At 34.5% G+C, this 21229-nt stretch overlaps 1 protein-coding gene and 1 long non-coding RNA gene across 3 annotated transcripts in view; one reads left to right on the forward strand and one right to left on the reverse strand.

The window, feature by feature from the left end:
• The window catches only part of LOC124642946 (neural/ectodermal development factor IMP-L2-like), an 85869-nt gene that overhangs the window by 24590 nt on the left and 40050 nt on the right, over nucleotides 1-21229 (forward strand). Inside the window, exon 1 of one of the 2 annotated variants that reach the window (XM_047181741.1) lies at nucleotides 14152-14315. The exons of the other annotated variant lie outside the window; for it this stretch is intronic. The gene's annotated coding sequence lies outside the window, so the exon portion shown is untranslated. Of the gene's footprint in view, nucleotides 1-14151; nucleotides 14316-21229 lie in introns of those variants that run through there. 2 annotated transcript variants of the gene reach the window in all.
• LOC124642947 lies at nucleotides 287-15394 on the reverse strand. Its single transcript, XR_006985839.1, has 3 exons — nucleotides 15103-15394; nucleotides 14633-14678; nucleotides 287-1050 (listed from the first exon to the last, which is right to left on the reverse strand). It is a non-coding gene; the product is annotated as an uncharacterized LOC124642947 (long non-coding RNA).

The raw sequence follows: 21229 nt of genomic DNA on the forward strand, positions 1-21229 counted from the left end.
AATATCCGCAATATTATAAAGCTGAAGTTTGTTTGTATTTCAAGAACTATGGGTACTGGTACTGAAAAATTATTTCAGTATTAGTAGCCTATTTACCGAGGAAGGTTATGGGCTACTTTCTAGCAGGGTGTGCAAAATAGCTCCTACGCGGGTGAAACTGCTGGTGGAAGCTAGTATCAGCCACAATTAGGTTATCAATTCATTTGTTTTATAATGTTTCTGGTTTTCATTCTTATCGAGTGAGCTGCAGGTTTAGTCACCTAGCAAGCCCTAGTGTCAGAGTTTTCTCATATCCGCCTGACGGCCTCTGACGTGGAATTGTAACAATGACTGCTACTGAGTAGCATTCGGGACGGCTTTCATTCCTTTTCCTAAGATTAGTTCGTTCATGCAGTTATTTTTTTGCTTGAACACACATTCCGGAACTATATCCGATTTTAAAAAGTATATTTGTGTTAGATATAGCCTATTTATTGAGAACGGCTTATAGGCTATAGAAAATTTGAACTCTGGCATTCAAAATAAGTTATGATCTGTCAATCATTTGAACGTATTTGGCAGTCGTAACGGGTAGTCAGAAGCCAGTAAGTCTGACAACCAGTCTTAGCAAGGGATGGCGGGTGATCCAGGTTGAGGATTTCAGATAAGTGGTTGATCCACGTGGCACGCCGGTACTCAGCTGCATCTGGTTAAACTGGAAGCCAACCCCAACGAAGTTGGGAAAAAGCTCGGGAGATGAGATAGCTTAGCCATTTATTGAGAAAAGCTATGGAAAAATTTAAGTCTAATGGACCAGTGCTCTGCTGAATTAGTATGAGAGTAACTATTTAATTATATGTGGTAATGTAACGTAATGTTTCTGTTAGGAACATATATACATAGATATGTCATTTTAAAGGTCAGGTCAGTTTTCTGGAAGGAACGAAGCTGCATATAATATACTTGGTATCTAGATATAGTAGAATGCTCATCTCGTCTCGATAATATTGCCTGGCGACCTCCTTGTTGCTACGCAGGCTTATAAGGCTTGCTACACACCCACGACTGCACCTGAAAGTTATTGCGATTTTGCATAAGTAGCATTCGTGGTCGGGAAAAAGATAAGCTTTTTGGAAAATGTGTATGAAGGTTGTAATTTATTTATAAATTATATAAATTTCTTAATAATGTTAAACTTATTAATTAATTAATTTACAAACATGATATAATTTCAAAGGGTAAAGAAACTACGCAGATTCTTATCGTCTTTACTTCTAGGGTTGTCATCTGCTTTTTATGGAAGTCGGTTTAAGAAAGCTTTTATTTAAAGGAGTTGAAATATCCTTTTATCTCTTTCATCATCGTCGGTATCTCTTTCATCAATCGATATTTTATTGAAATTAATCGTCTGGATCCGGCAGGTTCTAATTATCAGTTCGATTGTAATGATTTTTATTTATTTTAAGCAATATCTTATTGCTGAGCTATCGTCCTCAATATTAACCTAGAACACATATTTTCTTACAATTTTAGTTCCAAATGAGATTGTATTTTCAAGGGTTCCCCTATTGCGCTTGAGATGATTTTTTTACCGATTTCCCAAAAAAGGAGGAGGTTCTCATTATTTTATAACAAAATGTTATTTGTAATTCCATTTCTCAATGATAACTTTATTATATTTTAGGTTTACAGGAGATACTTTGACCTGTATGTACGATTTTGATGCGGTTTTCAGCATAGTATTTGTCAGATTTAGCAGAAGGTTTTAACTATATTATTGAAGTCGGTTTAATTTTTATTAGAATTACAAGTTAACATAAATCTAATCACATACATTTTCGCGACAAAAAAATCGTAACGTTCCAACGTCCCTACTTCAGGATACAAAGTCCGCACATTGATTGCACGCTCGCAAGTCATTTGTGCAGTCGCCATGCTGTCTAATGCACTTGCAATTCACATCTGACTTCTCGAGTTTATTCTTTATCTATATTTATTTATATTGTATCTATCCGTTGGTTGGTTACTGGAGATAGGAATATGAAGTAAATACTTTTATGGGGCTAATTTCAAAATTGCATCTCTCTTAAGCAATTCAAAAGATTCGAGAGATAGTAAGTTGGCATAGAAGGCCGAAACCTAGAAATACTTATGTAATAATAAAAACCGGCCAAGTGCGAGTCGGACTCGCGCACCGAGGGTTCCGTACAAATCCTGTATAGATAAAAAGTGAGTCTCGCGCCAACCGTTCAGTTTAGAACGATCATAGTTATGGTAATTTCGTGAGAGTCAAAATAGTTAATATTTTTTATTTTATAATATAACTAAAATAGTAGGCCAGTACCTTGTAAAAGTTCTTTTATTAAAGTTATTTATATACAACATTTTATAGTCATCATTCAGAAATCTGATTAAAAATAAGTAATTATGTCATAAAAAGGTCATTGGGCATATCTGACCCGCTTTGTAAAAAGTGGCGGACATGAACCAAAGTAGTTTTAAATCGTGGAGAATAGTATAACGTTTTTTTGAATATAAATATTTTATTAAAATTCCATGGAGACGAATGTCCAGGATCGTTTGAAAAATATAAAAGACAAGCAGTTTCAGAGGATTGTACAGGTTGCAATGCTAGTTTTTATTGTTAAAGACTTTTCATAAAGAAGGAAGATGCCAATTCGGATGACCAGGATCTGATGAGGATCTGGAAACCCTGAGAAATCGAGGGCAACTCTTGAACATTGTAGGCACGCATCGAGTCAAAACCAGACATGTGAGTGTATTTTTGAGGGTACTGGTAAACAGTGAAGGTTTGGAGCTGATTTGATTATGGAGACTACAGAGAGTCGAGGGAACTCCTGAACGGTATGTTGCAACTACCACGTGTTTGGGCTTATTTTATTCGTATTGGCGAAGACTTTCCACATAGATAGGTTTGACTGCCATTGTGGGATCGATAGCGAAGATCAGATATAGTTATGGGAACTCCTTTACAATTTATAACATAACCTTGTGTTGGAGCTTATTTTATTTTAGGTGATGAGAATTCACTACTAATGGGATCTTTTATTTTTGAGGGATTAATCACCTAACGAGCCCCAGTTTCAGGTTTTTTTCGAAACTGCCTGACGACTTGTAACTGTCGAATTGTAACAACGACTGCTAGAGAGTAGGATTCGGGGCTGCTGGCTTTACGTTTCTAGGGCCTTGACAAAAGTGTAATTCTGTCCCTTTCTTTGTTTTATAAAGTCGGCTTTATTTTATTTTGTAGCATTTTACAAACAAATCCAACTTCAAACATATAAAAAAGCAACAAGTAAACAAAAGCAAGAAAGAAATTAGAAAGATGTTAGGTGCATCGGTCTAGAAGTCGGTGTCTAGAGGATGCATCTATATTTATTTAACCACCGAGATCTAGACCGATGCATATAAACAGTTTTCTTGTTGTTTTTAGAAGTTGTTTTTTTTTTGTAAAAAGTTTTTATTTTTAACTTTTGTGAAAAGTTCTCGTCAATACGAATAATATAAGCCCAAACACGACGTAACTAAAACATACCGAGTTCTCTCGACTTTCTCACGTCTCCATCACCAGGTAAGCTCTAAACCTTCACTGTTTGATAGTATCATCAGACATACATCTGAGAATCAAGTTTTAATCCTATGCTTGCCTACAATTTCTGATAGTTGCCCTCGATTTCTAAGGATTTCCATCATCAGATCCTGACCTGATGACAATGGAAATAAACGGCGGGTATACTCTTTCACTACAAAGAAATGATTTCTCAAATCCGTCAAACTTGTTCGTTTAAATTCCCCATTGAAATGAGGAAAATATTTACACCTGATTTTCTCTAGATTCCCATGGTTCACATTGATGCGACTAATGCCATAGTAAATCAGAGCCTTTATCATTATACTGTGCTATATTTCGTTCGTATCCGCCGTGGGTTTGGTTTCCATACTAAGGTGCCCAATGACCTTTGAATGATTTAAAATTTTTCACAGTTTAGAGGCAATTATATTTAAGAAGTGTTTGATATGAATTTCAACTTTAATATCTCTACGCGTTCATGTGAAAAAGAGTAGGTAGTAAGTTTATAATTATTAAAAAAATGTTTTATGTCATGTAAGCAAAAATAATGTTTTAATATTTTATGTAACTTCAAATTCATCATTTTCGCAATTTTTCCTTTATCTGTACTATATAACGTTGCTTCGTGCCGAATTTCAAGATTCTGAGTTCACGGGAAGTACCTTGTAGGTTTTGATTCCCTAGCGTGTGACGGAAATTCGTCTAAGGTGTCGGTATAACTGCTGTATCTTTTGATCGCGTTAACTTAGAAGTTAGACTTTTTCACTGCCTAAAAGGACAATAGACCTAGGTATTTGGTATAAATTTAAATTTGATACCTTTATTCGTTCGTGAGAAATAAGGTATAAGTTTCATTTTATTAAATTTTTTTTTTTTATATTATATAACTAAAAAAATGAGATTTTCGAAATTTTTCCTATATTTGCATTATATGACAATACTTCATGCCAAATTTCAAGACTCTGAGATTACGGGAAGTATCCTGTAGGTTTTGATTCCTTTGCGAGTGTCGAAAATTTGTTGAAAATATCGACATAATCGGCTGTATCTTTTGATTGGCTTGGCTTAGAAGTTTGATTGACAGACAGACAGACAGACAGACAGACAGACAGACAGACAGACAGACAGACGGACAACAAAGTGATCCTATAAGGGTTCCGTTTTTTCCTTTTGAGGTACGGAACCCTAAAAATAGAGTATTATAAACATTGCGACAAATAAATCGCAAATGTACAACGACCCTACTTCAGGATACAAAGTCCGCACATTGATTGCACGCTCGCAAGTCATTTGTGCAGTCGCCATGCTGTCTAATGCACTTGCAATTGACATCTGACTTCTCGCGTTTGTCGCGTGACGGTCTGATGAAACTATTTCATATGTTGCGTTTGATACTGTTTTCCGTTTAGTAGGTTTGTGCTGAGGGTTTGCTTGTGAAGCTTGTGGATATAAAATGGTATGGTTTTGTATATGTATAAAAAAAAGATGTGTCTACGGATCTTTACTAGTAATAATAATTAGGAAACGGTTTTTTTGTAAAAGGCTCCGAAACACATAGAAAGGAACCTACACACTTTTTGAGGCCCTAAACTATATTTGTGTTGTTTGTATATGCATCTATGAAGAAACTGCTTCCCGAACCCGGATAAAAAAGTAACCTTTCTTAGCTTCTAAACTGTCTGAACCAAAATTCATTTTAATTGCTATGCAACGCGACAGGCAGACAGACAGAGTTACTTTCTCAATTATCAATATTAAGATTAGCTCTGTTCCTAAGTAACCATGAAACAAAACAAAATAGCTACCAGCAACTATAAATCTAGCTAAAGACCTTCAAAATAGGCTCAAACTCAGACTTGAACAAAATCTATAATTCAACATGAATTTCATGAAGAAAACCTTCAAACTATGAAATATTACGGCATTTGTCACGTTTTGTTAGTCACGGTGTTGGACACCTGAATTTCTGCTTACCGTTATTTTTTTCATAATCTGAAACATTATTATCGGCCTTTTTATCGTCCCACTGCTGGGCTGCGGTCTCCTCTCACACGGAATTTAATAATAATCACCACGCTTGCTCAATGCGGGTTGCTGATTTCAGACTTTATTTCAGGTTTCTTCAAAATGTTTTCTTTCACCTTCAGTTAATGATTAGTATTCAAGATATACTTGGAAAGTACGTATAACTAAGAAAAGTTACATTGGTTCTTGCCTGACCTGGAATATATATGTGGGTCATAGGTGGCTGATAATAAAGGTTTAACTAAATAATATGCTTCTCAAAAATATACATTTTCCTTAATTTTACCTCGTTTGTGTGTGCATAATAATAACAATAAAAAATTGTGACGTAAACTGCTGACGAAAGATAGCACACCAAATATTTACACACCATATTTATTAAAACAATACTATAATAGTTATCGACGTAATGATTTCATCATTATGTATTTAATAAGTGTTTATCAAAATGCAAATTAATATACCATACATTTGAAGAACTCGTGGCTAATCGATCGATCGATCTTAAGGTTAAGCAACGTAATGCGCGATCGATCCCTGGATGGGTTGGGTGAACCATCTTGTTATAACCAGTTCTTCCGTGTTTCAGTATTCAGAAGCCAGTAAGTCGGACACCAGTCTATCCAAGGGGTATTGGGTGGCCCGGGTAACTGGGTTAAGGAGGTCAGATAGGCAGTCGCTCCTTGTAAAACACTGGTATTCAGCTGTATCCGGTTAATACTGAAAGCCGACCCCAACATAGTTGGCAAAGGGAATGAATGAAGAAGAATGAAGCAATGTGAAATTTCTATCTCCAGTAAAACAAATCAACAGATAGGTTATTGGAATCCGCCATTAATCCATACAAGTACTTAATTCTTTGATACACGAGGACAATTATGATCCAATTGTGTCGACGCGTGGTAATAATGGCTGACAATTGTGTGACGTAACTCTCACAAATTAACTGTTTTGTCATAGTCAAGACACGTGTATGTAGGGATGAAGAAATAACAGTTTTTAAGTCATTTTTTATCGTTTTTTTTTTTTAAGATGTAAAGTAAAATCCCGACCAAATCATTGCATTATTTAAACCAACTCCGCAACTGTGAATATAGGTACGTTCTGGGCCACCAAAAGGCCTGCCTAAGGTTCGGCTGGGATCAAATACAGCTACTTACACATCAAATCGAATATCTGCTTCTTCAAAAAGTTTAAAAAATAACCACATTCGAATTAATCATCTTTTTTTGCAGTCGGTAACACAGAAGATTCCATATACAGCTAAAGGAAGATTGATTTACTAATTCAAGGAAAGAAAGACGATTAATTCAATTACTATAACAGTACTAGGACCTGCTACATATCGGAATGCATTTAAGTGTGCTAATATGTGCTAACTGTAAATTGAATAAGTTGAGAATTTAATCTAAGTATGTTTACTGTAATATAGTATGAAGATTGATACACTGGTCATAGTTTGTATGTTTAAGCTACTGAACGTACGGAATCCTCAAAAAAAAACATTCAGCATGTGAATTATATCATCTGCCTAGCCTTTTCCTAACTATGTTGGGGTCGGCATCTAGTCTCACCGGATGGAGCTGAGTACTAGTGCTTTACACGGAGCTACTTCTTATCTGACCTCCTCAACCCAGTTACCCGGGCAACCCGATACCCCTTCGTAAGACTAATTGTAGCTGAAAACTTTCTAGCTTTTGAATACCCTTAAGACAACCAGTCTTATGTAGGAGTATTGGGTTGCCCGGGTAACTGGGTTGAGGAGTTCAGATAGCCAGTCGCTCCTTGTAAAACAGTGATACTCAGCTGCATCTAATTAGACTGGAAGCCGACCCCAACATAGAAAAAAGCTAGGCAGATGATAAAAAAAGTAATGTCCCAAGTTAATATTCTCAGCTTTCTAACCAATGCTTAGCGTATTCCTCGAATGACGTAAATGCAAAGTGCATGGTATGCATTGCAACAACCTGACCTATATATTGTGAACGTCAGTAATACATCTACATAATTGACTTGGCTTTCCTTTTGGGAATATGCTTATATAGCTTTCTTAAGTTATTGCTCTAGATATGAGAAGGTTCTTCATCTCACAATTTAAATGAAAGAAATAGATGTATATACTCCTGAGACCTGTAAAACTTTTGATTCGTTTATAAGTAAATTAAAATTAGAGGTATATGCAGATGCAGACCTACCGATTATAAAGTACTTGATAGCAAGAAAACTGTCCGCGCACCCTACTAAAAAGCCTAGCCTATAAACTTCCGCAATTAATAGGCTTATTTAACACTAAAATAATTTATGAAATCGGTCCCATAGTTCCTGCATTAAGTGAGCTAGAACGAACAAACTCTTCAGCTTTATAATATTTCAGCGATTACACCAATCTCTTCTTAGAGGCATTATCTTTCTCCATTCTCAAAGCCCCACAATTTTACCAAACCGAAGAGCTTTAAAACTACTTAACCAAGTAACCTTGCAAGAAATTTTCCACATGATAACCCTGACATCATGAATTTAACTTCACTGAATCATTGATTTCCAAGAAATCTTATCCATCAAGGCTATCTTGAAAAAAAAGCGATACATAAGCACAAACCACGGAGGAAGGATAGTTAGCGGAGATGCCATGGAAGGTAAGTCAGGCGCCTTCTTGTAGCTTAAGCAACGTACGGTAGGCGTGATCAGTTACTAGAACTCACGAGACATTTTTGGGTTCCTTGTCAAATTAAAATTAATCTGTCAAAGATTGGTCTTAAAAAGAATGGACGGGTTCATTGAAGACGTATAAGGGTGGAGCTAGTAACGTTCCTCGTCTTCCGAACACCCGCATTTTGTCGCGCTACCATCTTAGAACATTTTGCGTTATGACATCTCCGCTAGTCATTTTGTTCTCCATGAAAAAAAGTGAAGTATAAAGAAAGTTTTTGCATAACCACGAATGTCTGGCTTTCCAAACGCTTTACTTTTTTTGTTTGACGAGCTCCGTGGTGCTGACAAAAAATAAAACAGGTCAAGATCAAGGTTGGCTTTAGACTTGCGCTGTGGGTTTGCTTGTGAAAGTATTGGATTTTATAAAAGATGATTTAGAAATGTTAAAATATCAATTTTCGTTTCGATGTTTGAGAAGCAGTTCGTGGCAACTGTTTTTTAAGGTACTGGACATGAAAGAGCAGTCTGCTATGACTCAAAAGATCAAATTGCAGTGTAAAAAATTGGTTACCGAAAACCAAAGCTGATGTATATTTTAGTTTGTATGTTTGATTGATCGCGCTTATCGTTGGAAACTACAAAACCGATTTGAAATATTCTTTCAGTATTAGATAGCCCATTTATCCAGGAAGGTACTTTATTATCCGGGTGTGTGGAGAGGTTTCCACGAGACGCAGATGAAACCGCTGTCGAAAGCTAGTTACTTACAAAATGCACAAATATGAAAAGTTGTAATTTGGTATTACTGAAAGACTGAATCCATTACATTTCGCTTCGTCTCTGAAATTCCAAGATGGCAATTTATTTAATGACGTACAAACCGACACCCCCCAACCATTACACATAGTAAGGTCAACGCAAAACCAGTTGTGTACAGCTTACGTCATATTACACCTCCAGCACTTTTTTATTTTACTTTTTTGAAAAATAAATAACTTTAGTGCGCAGCGAAGAAATGTTTCGCCTAGTAACGTTATGGGTGTTTGTTTTTGGGTTCCGTAGCCTATTTTTTAAGTAATATATTCCTATTTAAGTCTCGTCACTAAGTGACAGCCGTTTGGATCATAAGGTTCAGCAATGCTTAGCTTTGTCTGTGGATGGGTGACCATCTTGTCATGACGAGTTGATCGGTGTTTCGGAAAGCACGTTAAATAGGTGGTTTCCGGTAGTCATTTGAATATCTTTGACAGTCATTACGAGTAGTCAAAAGCCTATCTTACCAAGGGGCATGGCAGCCAATCTTACCAAGGGTAACCAGGTAAGAGAGTTGAGGAGGTCAGATAAGCAGTCGCTCAGCGACGCCCGTTTAGATTGCAAGCCGACCCCAACATAGTTGAGAAAAGGCTAGGCAGATGATGATCATTCAATTGATTTCAGTAAACAATTACTTAAGTATTTATCGGCGAGAGTACTTTTCTGTGTAAGTATGTCCTATCTATCTACCTATGTTGAGTAGATATATATGTCTCACTGTCTATTTGACTCATAACGTCTACCGATAAGACAGGCTAGCCTATTGTCATGCGAGATCATATTTCTATTTAGACTAGACGACATTTTACAACGCTTGTAAGAAAGACGACTCAAATATTATCCCAGGCTTTTTACTTACCTACGCTGTAACATTATTTATTCATTTTGAAAAAAGTTAATTTACAATATACTGAAGCTTTTACCAATCCATTTTGTTAAAATGAAAGACAACATAACCTCAAAATATATATGAAAAAAATAAAGTCAGTAGCAGGGAAGTTTATCCGAAAAATACGTGTAGGTATTGTATTATAAATTAATATTTGATCTCTAATACTCTTAAAAGATGTACTTTCACGTCTTTCAATGCTTCCTTCACACCTGCCAGTTGCGTTTTTTCGCGCTCTTTTTGTCGGCCATGTTTTTTCTTCGTTTTTTTTTAAAACGTCGCGCTCTCTGACTCATTCGTATAATGCGAAGCTTTCTTGACAGTGATGTTGTGTAATCAAAAAAGTTTTTATTTCGTTAATTATATTTGACAAGTTGCCGGTTTTTGTTTGGGCTCTTTATTTCTTTTTTTAAAAGGTGAGTGTTCTTTTTTTAAGTTTTTTTTTTATTAGTGGTTTGCGGTTTTCTTTTATCGTTTTTTTTCCGTGCGTTTTTTGTGTTATGTATTATGTCATATTTAGGAGGTATATCGTTTTTCATTTCAGTTTAAAATATAAAAATAATTGTTGCTTATGAATGAACAATACTTATTTGCTATTTTATTGACGTTTAATATTTTTCAACATTTTCGTTACATTTTAAATATTAAACATAAGAAACATTTAAAAATAAATAAATTACTAATTACTCTATGAGAATGTTAAACTACTGTAACCAATTATAGTACGGTTTAATTACTGATTTAATAGGCAATTTAAATTAAAATAGTGTAAGAATAATTTTTTGTATGAGTATAATATATTACCACAATAATAACTACGTTTTTATAACAAGTTTTTTTTCATAATTAACTAATCGTTTTTATTACAATAATTACGTGTACGATAATTATATTAAGCAACTGATAATATCTCTAGGGATGTATTCTGTATCGAAATTTATTAAATTAAACATTCAATTTTACGTAAGTAGCTATGTATTATTGAAAAATCAAAAAATTATATCATTAGTCTATTGAACTGAATACCTAGGTGCCAAATGAGAATCAAAGGTTTCTATATTATATATCTATAGGTATTGTTTGAAAAAAAGAGATAATTTTCAGTCAAACAAGAATTTAAAGTAGAGCTTGTAAATATTGTTAAACATCATTATTTTCCTTTTTACTGTCCCACGGCTGTGGCCTCTTCTCAGGTACTTCGTGAGTGCATAATACCTATAAAGTTACTTCAGAAGTGCTTTAGGTAACCACTAGGCCACCCAGACTTAAAACAATATATAACATGATCTTAACAAATATACTCTACTTTTATGTTGCTACCCAAAATCAAATTCAAAAACCATCGACAAACAAAAAAAAACCGTTACAAACACAACACTATTACGACAATTATTATATTAAAAATCGAATTACAAAAACATTATACTTTTTAATACGTAATTCTAATAGCCGTTACTGAAATTAAGTTATGAATTATTGACTCTAACCTTCCTTTCAAAACCCGTCCTTGTATAAAAGATTTAAGGTTGAAATTTCCTTGGCAAGTTAAGATCGTAAATAACATTATGCTTGGTTAAAAGATTAATTTTATTACTTTAATGACGGGTCCTCAAGTCTGGGAATGATTTAAGACATGACTTTTTATACGGAATGTGTACGAAGGTGATCCAATGAACACGTGCTTTTGAATTTAATTTTCGAACTTTGGTTCTCAAAGTTTTGATTTGTTATTTATTCTAAATTTGAATTTGACATTAGTTTGGCGTGCTTTGGTGCAGTTGACAGTTGCTGTCAGTCAGAACAAACAATGCTATTTTCCTTTGAAAACTGACAACTATCAACTGCACCTACCCACCACCCCTATACCTACATACATATAAGTTAAGCTTCCGCCCGCGTATACTTCGTTTATATAGCGTTTCCAAGAGAATTCTTCAAAAGTCCGGGATAAAAACTATCCTATGTTCTTTCTCAAGGTCAACTCTGTCTCTGTACCAAATTTTATTAAAATCAGTTCAGTGCTTTAGATGTGAAAGCGTAACAGACAGACAGACAGAGTTACTTTCGCATTTATTGCATTAGTAGGGATGACTCAATCTCTAGTCTTAAAATAACAGATGGTTAAGTTATTGAAATCTGCACCAAATGGTAATAAAAGAGGATGAAGTCTAGAGAGGATTGTTATTTAAAAACACATCTAACCCAACTATTCATTTGAATAGTAGAACAATGTGGTTGAAAGTTGAAATAGTCATTAACACTAGACCCTTATCCTTTGCTTTCAATTCAAGTACCAATGATTATTTACCTAAACCAGACCACACTTAAGAAGCTACATATATAACAATATAAGTATAAAACTTACAAGAAGAAAGTGTTAAAAGGATGCAAAGAAGGTCACAAAACGAGACAACTGCATAATAAATTATCTCAACTACCATCCATCACACACAACGATTTAAACGCGCAATTTCTTTCATAATATTGGCTTAACAATAACTGATGGGTACAATGGGAAGGACAACATGATTTAACTCGGGATGTAAATAAAATTCAAGGGCGCTTTCCTTTGATTAAATGATGTAACAATATGGCTGGCAAATTGCAGGGGTGCGGATGTAAAAAAAGAAAGTTAATACTTACGGGTTAAGTCCAGTCGGATTGGTATTTGAATGGTTCCGTACTATCCTAGTAATCGTAATAACTATGTTTTTTTTGTTGTAAATATATGTATTAAGGAGTTAAAAGTATTACATCGATTGTAGTCATGAAGATTAGTAGTTCATCCTGTTGCGCGGAGTTATTCGATTGAGAAGCGAATGAAGCCATGAGAAATAGCCAGATTCTTGTCTACTACAACCTTCCTCGATAAATAGGCTATCAAACACTGATTTTTTTTTAAATCAGACTAGCAAGGCTCAAACAAACTCTTCAACTTTGTCATATTAGTATAGATAAAGTAAACAAATACTGAGAAAAACTCATATTAAATTCAAAATAATTTTAAACGCGAAAGTTTGTCACGGAAAAACTAAAGAATTGATTTTAATAAAACTTAGCGTACAGCTTATATATCAGAACAACATATAGGCTACATTTTATCTATTCCAGAAAGTAGTTTCCTCAGAACACAAGTTAAACAGCTGGCAGAAGTCAGTTTCCATACGGGACCATAGCTTCATAACTCTCAAGACAATTGACCAATTACTGTTGATCTTGAACTCGTTGAAGGTCAAGGTTAGATTTGACATTTGTCATTGCCACTCATTGGGTCAATCCAAGATGGCGGCGAAGGGATGTGGGCAATATCCTGCTTGCGTAACATGACTAATTTTAATGGTCCTTTTTACGATTTGCTGTGTAGAATGAGTGTGTTCCTTTTTTTGTGTAGGTAAGTTTATTTAGTAGGTACGTACCTTTTCGTAATTTTTTGAAGGTATATGGTACATAAAACTTATCAATTAATATGCAGGAAGGTAAATGCAATAATATATTTTGAGTCTTGTTGCTTGAAAATAAAGATTTTTTATTATTATAAGTAAACGTTAGATTTTGGAAACAATGAGTTTGGAAAAATCTCATTATCTTCACAATTTTTTTGTGTTACACACTGAAGCCTATCTGGCCTCCTCAACCCGGCACCCGAATACTCCTTGGTAAGACTGCGTGTCAGACTTACTGGCTTCTGACTACTTGTAACGACTGCCAAAGACATTCAAATGACGACTGATAACCACATTAGCCTTCTGTTCAAAACACTGAAGCTGTTATGTTGTGATGACATAGATGGTCACCCATCCACGGACTTGTTGAACCTTATGATCGACCCTTGCAAACCCTTTAAAACAAGAGTTTTCAAGCCAGAAGCTCTCTCTAAAATAATATTAGACACCATACAGACAAGATGATTTTTTCAAATCAAATTATCAGATATCTAATACTAGCTTCCGCTAGCGGTTCCACTTGCGTTCTATTGGCACTACTTCACACTCCTAAATAAAAAAAAGCCTATAACCTTCTTCGATAAATAGGCTATCTAACACCGAAAGACTGTCAAATCGGACCTTTACTTCCTGAGATAACACGTTCAAACTCTTCACCTAATATTAATATTTGTATATATTTTTACAAACTTTGACAACCACAGCACATATGAGTCACTGCTTCAATCATACATATAAAAGAAATGTTATAAACTAATCGCGATTCCAGTTCAGAAACCGCGATTGATATGAGTGTGTACGGAGCTTTAGCGTGTCATGTGTTCTCGCCTTTAGATTTTGTTATTAAATAATACCTACGTAATATTAACTGTGTGGTATATTTTGTGTGACTTTTGGCTTCGATCTTTTTTGGATTTTTTCGGTGAGTAATTTTTAATTAATAACGTTAATAATGATGGTATTTTTCTCCTATTTTTAACTGTTTTTTTTTTTCATAATTAATTAATATTTCAAAATGTAAACTTGTAAATAAATGGATATCGAAGTATATCCCCATATTTCCAAAATTATACAACCGAACTGGTAAAAAATACTAATACAAATAGTGGCCAAATAACGCCATCTCAAGCTGGTCAAACAAAAGTGAAATATTTATGTAAATTGCAAAGAGTATAACAATCTTCATAAGAAGCCTAATCGGTTCTGATGTTTGGTAAAAATTGAATTATTTTAACGTACTGGCTTTCGCGGTTCACCCAAATCCCGTGGGAACTGCTGTCCATACCTGGATAAAAATATAATATCGTTACTCGGGATTCGGGAAGATTCCCTTTATAATATTAGCTTAATTTAGAACCAAGTCCGCCATTATTATTTAAAAATAAAACTATAAACATGCTTGCCAACCAATTAACTCAACCAAAAAAAAACTATTTCAAATATTTTTGTCAAGCATTAAACACATCCTTTAGGTATCTAATTAATAATTATAATTTTCCAACCGCAAGGTATTCCCCCGTTTATTTAAATTAGGAACCCACATAATTAACGATCATTTTTAACTATTTTTCTAGCCACCCATAAAACTGAGACCAGTCTTATTATAAAATCAATTAAAAAAACCCAGAGAAGAACCGTCATAATAAATAGAATTAATTTAATTAAGTAGGTAAGTAGTAAATTTAACAAGATCCGTCTATTAACCTTACCTTAGCATTAATTGACAATTAAACTAACTGTTTTATATTATTTCGCACTAATCTTAAGTAGGTAGTTTTAGATTTTATCAAAGCTCTTTTATGTATGCGTATTTTCCGTACACTGCACTGTTTTGAGGATATACATTCAAAACAGTGTAGGGATTTTTTTAATCGGTTCATTGGTTTCGGAGCTTTTAGAATACAAACAGTCTACATAGTACTTATTAGCATAGATTACAAAGATTTTTAACTTTCGCGACTTTTACACATATTTATAAACAATTGGGACTTAAACGCGATGTATTACTATAAAGGTACGGTATTTATATAGTTAATGGACATAATATAGATAATAACGCTACTAAATTCTATGCGCAAACGCACGTATCATATCCTTATTTAATAGGGCACCGTCTCGCCATAGTCATGTGATATCGTACGACATTCCCCCATAAACACACACACACACACAAACACACACACAATCAGTCATACACACATGCATACAGAGACATACATACACACACTTACATATCTACATATATTAGTCTATCGTAACGCCCTTCGCTCATTCATGAGTGATGCAATAGTAAGTGTCTATGGATCAGCGGATATTTGTCACTGGTAAAATTATTTTTAGGACATTTTGAGTAGTATCTGAAGTGCGAAGAAAAAAATAATATTCGATGTACCTATGGCAAAAATACAAAACTTAAGATTTCAGAATGTCAATAATTGATATTCGTTGGCTAAAATCGTTGCTTTAATTAATAAATTGATCAGCATTTGAAAATGATGCCTAAAGAAATAAAACATTTCGACTTTTGTTGAATAAACATAAATTAATAGAAGTTACGAATATGTTGATAATTAATAAAAAAAATCGACCTAAACTTCTACTATTATGCATACGTGACCTACATAGGTACCTACATGAATATTTTTTTACGTCTTTCCATCCTTTTTGTCAACATATCCGATAAGTCCGGAAATCACGTGACATAAATGTACCATTTACTTCCATTCGGCACATTCCTAGCATGTAGTAATAGTAAGTTCGTAGTAGCTGATGCAATATGCGTTGAGCGTCGATCAGCGGCGTTGTGTAGTGGTTAAACTAGTAAATATGACATATTTTTTTTACTTGTCTATCAGTATCAATATGCTACTAAATTAATTAAGATTTGATAGGTATGTAAAATTGTGAAGTTAGTCAATAGTAGTAAAAAAATAGTAAGTAAAAAATGTTTAGTAAAAAATGTTTAGTTTCCCTGAAGATGGAGTTCCTAAAGAAAATAACATTATTATAATTTCCAGTAACCTACATTCGAGTGTGAATAGTTGTGCCCCCTGGACGCAGGTGAAACTTGGTTGGTTTTAAGGAGAAATCGATTAATTCCTAAATACCTTATAGTCTGGGAAAAAACAATAGACGAGAAAATATATTTTAACGAACGTAAATTACTTTTATATTTTTAAGGTATCTCATCTCAGAATTGAGTCTTTCAATTACGAAAATTACCAAAAAATAAGCTAAGTGCTAACCTAAATATTTTAAAGAAACTTCATCCTTAAAATAGGTCTTCTATCTTAATTACTACAATGGCTAAAAAGAAGACAAAAAGCTCAGAAATCTTAAAATAAAACACTGGAAATGCTAATTCCACGACAACGTTTTAACCTTTAGAAAAATTACTTTTGTCTCAAAACAGTAAGACAAATTAAAAATAATATCTCTGTTCTAAATATTATCATATTTTAAGGTCACTTTATTAAGAAAGCACTTTCAAGCTTTTCTCGAAATTATAATATTTAAACTCAAGTTAATCTTAGTTAGTAAAATACTAGGTAGACCTGCTCTTTTCTAGCGGTTTTAAGAAAGCTCAGAAAACCCTTAAAAACTATTATGTCCCTAGTAGTTACTATTAGTACTTTCCGAAGATCAATTAATTCAAACTACAATAGGCTAGTTTCCTAAAAAATAATAATTAGTCCGTCTTGTAGATTGTCCAAAATTAAGCGATACGTATTTTTTCTTTTTTAAATTGGATCAGAACTTGTTAAGATATAGCGTGTTAAAGTTGAGTGTGACGTCACAAGTTGCTACAATTTTCAGGACACTGTGACGTAAAAGGCCCCCACTCCTAATTTTTGAAGTGTATTATCTTTGTCATTTTATGTTTAATTAAAAAAAGAAAAAATACGTATCCAATATTTTTTGATTATCTAAAAAGCGGACTAAATATTATTTCATTATTTCGACCCTGGACACTACCCTATTATGTTTGTAAAACACCAAATCACTGAACCGATTTCGTTAAAGTATTCTACTTACGTAAGTAAGGAAAGGATTGTACTTATGTAAGTTCTTAAATTTTCTATCGAAACTCCGGGAAATACCCTTAGTCTATAATTAGACGGTGAGAAAGATAAAATAGCTGAATATTCATATAACTCCCACACATCAGAACAACCTTTTATATTCTACACTAGCTTACGCCAGCGGTTTCCCTTTCGTTACTTGGGACCTACTCGGATAAAACGCAGGTTTGCTGTAAGAGAATATCTGAGTTAAGCTATCCTTTGTACATTATGTAAGTGCAATAAAGTGTAAATAAATAATAATAATTATAGTTCGGCCATTCAGAGAATGCGTTCCTGACACGTCGCGATTGAACTGACGACGTAACTTTGCAATGGCGTTGCAGTTACGATAAAAATATTTTTGCTGGTTGTTTACCGTTTTAACAATTGAGGAGCATTAAAACAACATTATTATATCAATAATCAATGAATGTTATTACGTCGTCAGTTCAATCGCGACGTGTCAGGAACGCATTCTCTGAATGGCCGAACTATAGTCCACAGCATTTCTCGATAAATGAGCTATCTAACACTGAAATAATTTTTCAAATCGTATCTGTAGTTCCTGAGCATAGCGACAAAGCGACAAACAAACAAACAATTTCTTCAAGTTCATACTTGATATTAGGACGGCTATACCACACAAGGCTTTGTCTCAATCACAATGGTTGTCTAATTTAAGGCCTTGCAAACAAAAGGTCTATTTTTAGTACTATTTGTCAGATTAACGTTGGTTTGATGCTCCTGTTATTTATTAATGGCTTTAACTTAGGAGATATATATCACCTTTCTATACCTTCTCGTATTGAAATCTATCTTGCCTTTGTTTGATCGACCAAGTTTCAATGCTCACCCCTTTTTTTGATATGGTTAATCATCAGATTTCGTCTCCAGCGTGAGAGTGTCAGATCTACTGCCTAAAACCCAGCATGTTCCTTCTGGGGCCCATTGTGTACCAGGGCCGCGGTAACTCGCATGAACGATCCCACAACGTCAGCAGGCCAATAAGGCCCTAAGAAGCCTGAAAAAACTTTGACACTAGGACTTGGAAATAAGGTATGTGGCTCTGGTACATACATAAAAGGCTACAGAAGCCGTATGCCTGGACTTTGATCAGTACCTAGTCCAATAGTCTGACACACCCTTCCGTTGCAATCACAACGAAGGGTCATTTGACATGACATTTGTCAATTACACATCTACAAAAAAAGGCTCAAGTTGTTAAACCTACATAAAAAGGAAGCTTGAAACTAGAATTCTCGCTACAAAATCCTCAGTTAATATCTCACTCATACTACAAACTGATAAGACTTATCAAAGCGACCGACATGAATAAACTGAACGCGTTATCTAAATACCACAATAAATCATTTGAACTTCATATTAGAGATAAACTGAACAAATAAATGATAGTAGGATTCATTCACTTTGTACGTACGTGGCACGGAGAACAAAATGACTATCGGAGATGTCATAACGCAAAATCTCTTAAGAAAGTTGCGCGACAACATGCGGGTGTCCGGGGGAAGAGGAACGTTACTAGGTCCGCCCCTACACTACCATTATTTTTTTTAAATAAAACCACCAATCAATCTAGATCAATCTTTGGCAGATTGCTTTTGATAAACAAGGAACCCGAATGCCTCAGTAGTTCTAGCAACTGATCACGCCTACCGCACGTTGCTTGACCCACATGAAGACGATGGCTTCCATATGGCATCTCCGCTGTCTTTCCTTGCTCCGTGGTACTTGTCACATCGTTGATTTATTCGCGTAAACGTAATGTTAGATATCAATGACTTTGATGTCGTTGTTGTAGAAAAATATAAAGTTAAGTTTGTGGCCTAGAAGTCATATAATAAAAATCATCAGCTGCCTAGCCTTTTCTCACCTATGTTGGCTCGGCTTTCAGTCTAACTGGATGAAGTTGAGTAGGTACCTGTGTTTTACAAAGAGCGACTGTCTATCCGACCTCCTCAGCCCAGTTACCCAGGTAACCCCTTGCTAAGACTGGTTGCCACACTTACTAGCTTCTGACTACCCGTAACGACTGCCAAAGATGTTCAATGTCAGCTGCGACCTACAGTTTAACGAACTCCGAAACACAGTCATTGGTGTCCAAGATATACTTAGTAAGTACATACAAACTTAGAAAAGTTGCATTGAAACTTGCCTGACCTGGAATCGAATACACTCATACTTGAGAGGTTTGTTCTTTACCCACTTAAAACGACTTTCAGAGCTCTTCAGTACTACCAAGTATAAATTGAAATATTCAAATAGAATTTCTGTTACTATATTGACCTAAGATAGCGCTTAGGACCCTGAACTGTTCTGATAAGGGATCAAGAAGCGCGTGCGGCTTATCATACACTAAATGTCACACTTACGATTATTGGACCAGCATTTTTTGCGTTTGTAATAAGTTGTATGTTGTACTATAGAGTATGGTGACCATGAGATTTTTTTGAATTGAGACAAAGTATTTGACAGTTATGTATTGACAAGTATGTAGACACTAGTGTTTATTTTTATTAAAATGCAGTCTTTTAATTTAATAAAGTATTTTTTAGTAATAAAAAGCCGAACTTTAGTTATTAAATAAAAGAAATTAATAGTTTTGTATTTTAATTATGTTAAGTTGGTCTTAAGTACCGTTTTATTTTTATCTTTATTGTAGATAAATAAAGGTTTAGTTTTGCATAAATTAAAAATAACGGGTGATATTATCTTGGTACCTACTTCTTAACATTGCTACTTTTCCTGTTACATAAATTTTATGATGTCAAAGATCGACGTATATCGCATCTAGCTACATATTTTTTACTGCACTTGTCTTATAATCTTCATACAATATATCTTACTTCTGAAAACAATACATAAGCCGAAGAGTCCGAAGTCCATACACGTATCATTCACAAAAAATTCGTAATGACGTATCTTCATAAAAACATCTGTAGTACATTTGTTTTTACTAATAACCAATAAGAGTATTCACACACTGCAAACTTTTAGTCGTCCGATAGTTTGTTTGGGCTCATAAATCAGTATGAAGATGAATGGTAGTACACATGTTACAAAGATCAGGTATTTAGCCGGTATTAGACCTACTAAAAACTGTTTGGTTAAAAAAAAATTGCCAACTATTTTGGTCAATTGTCAGCCGACTGTTTTGTCTCCAGTGTGTGGGAGATCTTACGAATAAAAAACTATATTGTTACGTATTACATTTAATGGGCAAATAAACTATATGAACTCTTTTTTTTCTTTGTAAAAACTATGTTTTGCTAGTCATGCTTAGTCGGTAAAAAATACGCCATTTTCTGTGAAGGTCCGGTTGACTTAGCTAGGTAAAAATGTATGTCATCATCTGCCGAGCCTTTTCCCAACTATGTTGGGGTCGGCTTCCAGTCTAACAAGATGTAGCTGAGTACCAGTGTTTTACAAGGAGCGACTGTCAATATCCTCAACTACTGTTCTACAGCAGAGTAACTAAGTCTTTCCTTATTTAATTGGACTGGTTGTTAGACTTTCTGGCTGCTCACTACCCATAACGACTGCCAAAGATGTTCAAATGACAGCCGGGATAAACCAACTTAATGTGCCTTCCGTAACACGGAGGAAAACGTCATGACAAAATAGTCACCTATCAGCTATTCAGAAATCATTTTTGACATTGGATCTTTAATTCGAAAGATTTTTAGTAATATACAGACAAGACATATAAAGTATTATTTTTGACAATATCAATAGGTATAAACAAAAGTGATTT

This window comes from Helicoverpa zea, chromosome 26 (assembly GCF_022581195.2).
Source record: "Helicoverpa zea isolate HzStark_Cry1AcR chromosome 26, ilHelZeax1.1, whole genome shotgun sequence".
Lineage (NCBI taxonomy): Eukaryota > Metazoa > Arthropoda > Insecta > Lepidoptera > Noctuidae > Helicoverpa > Helicoverpa zea.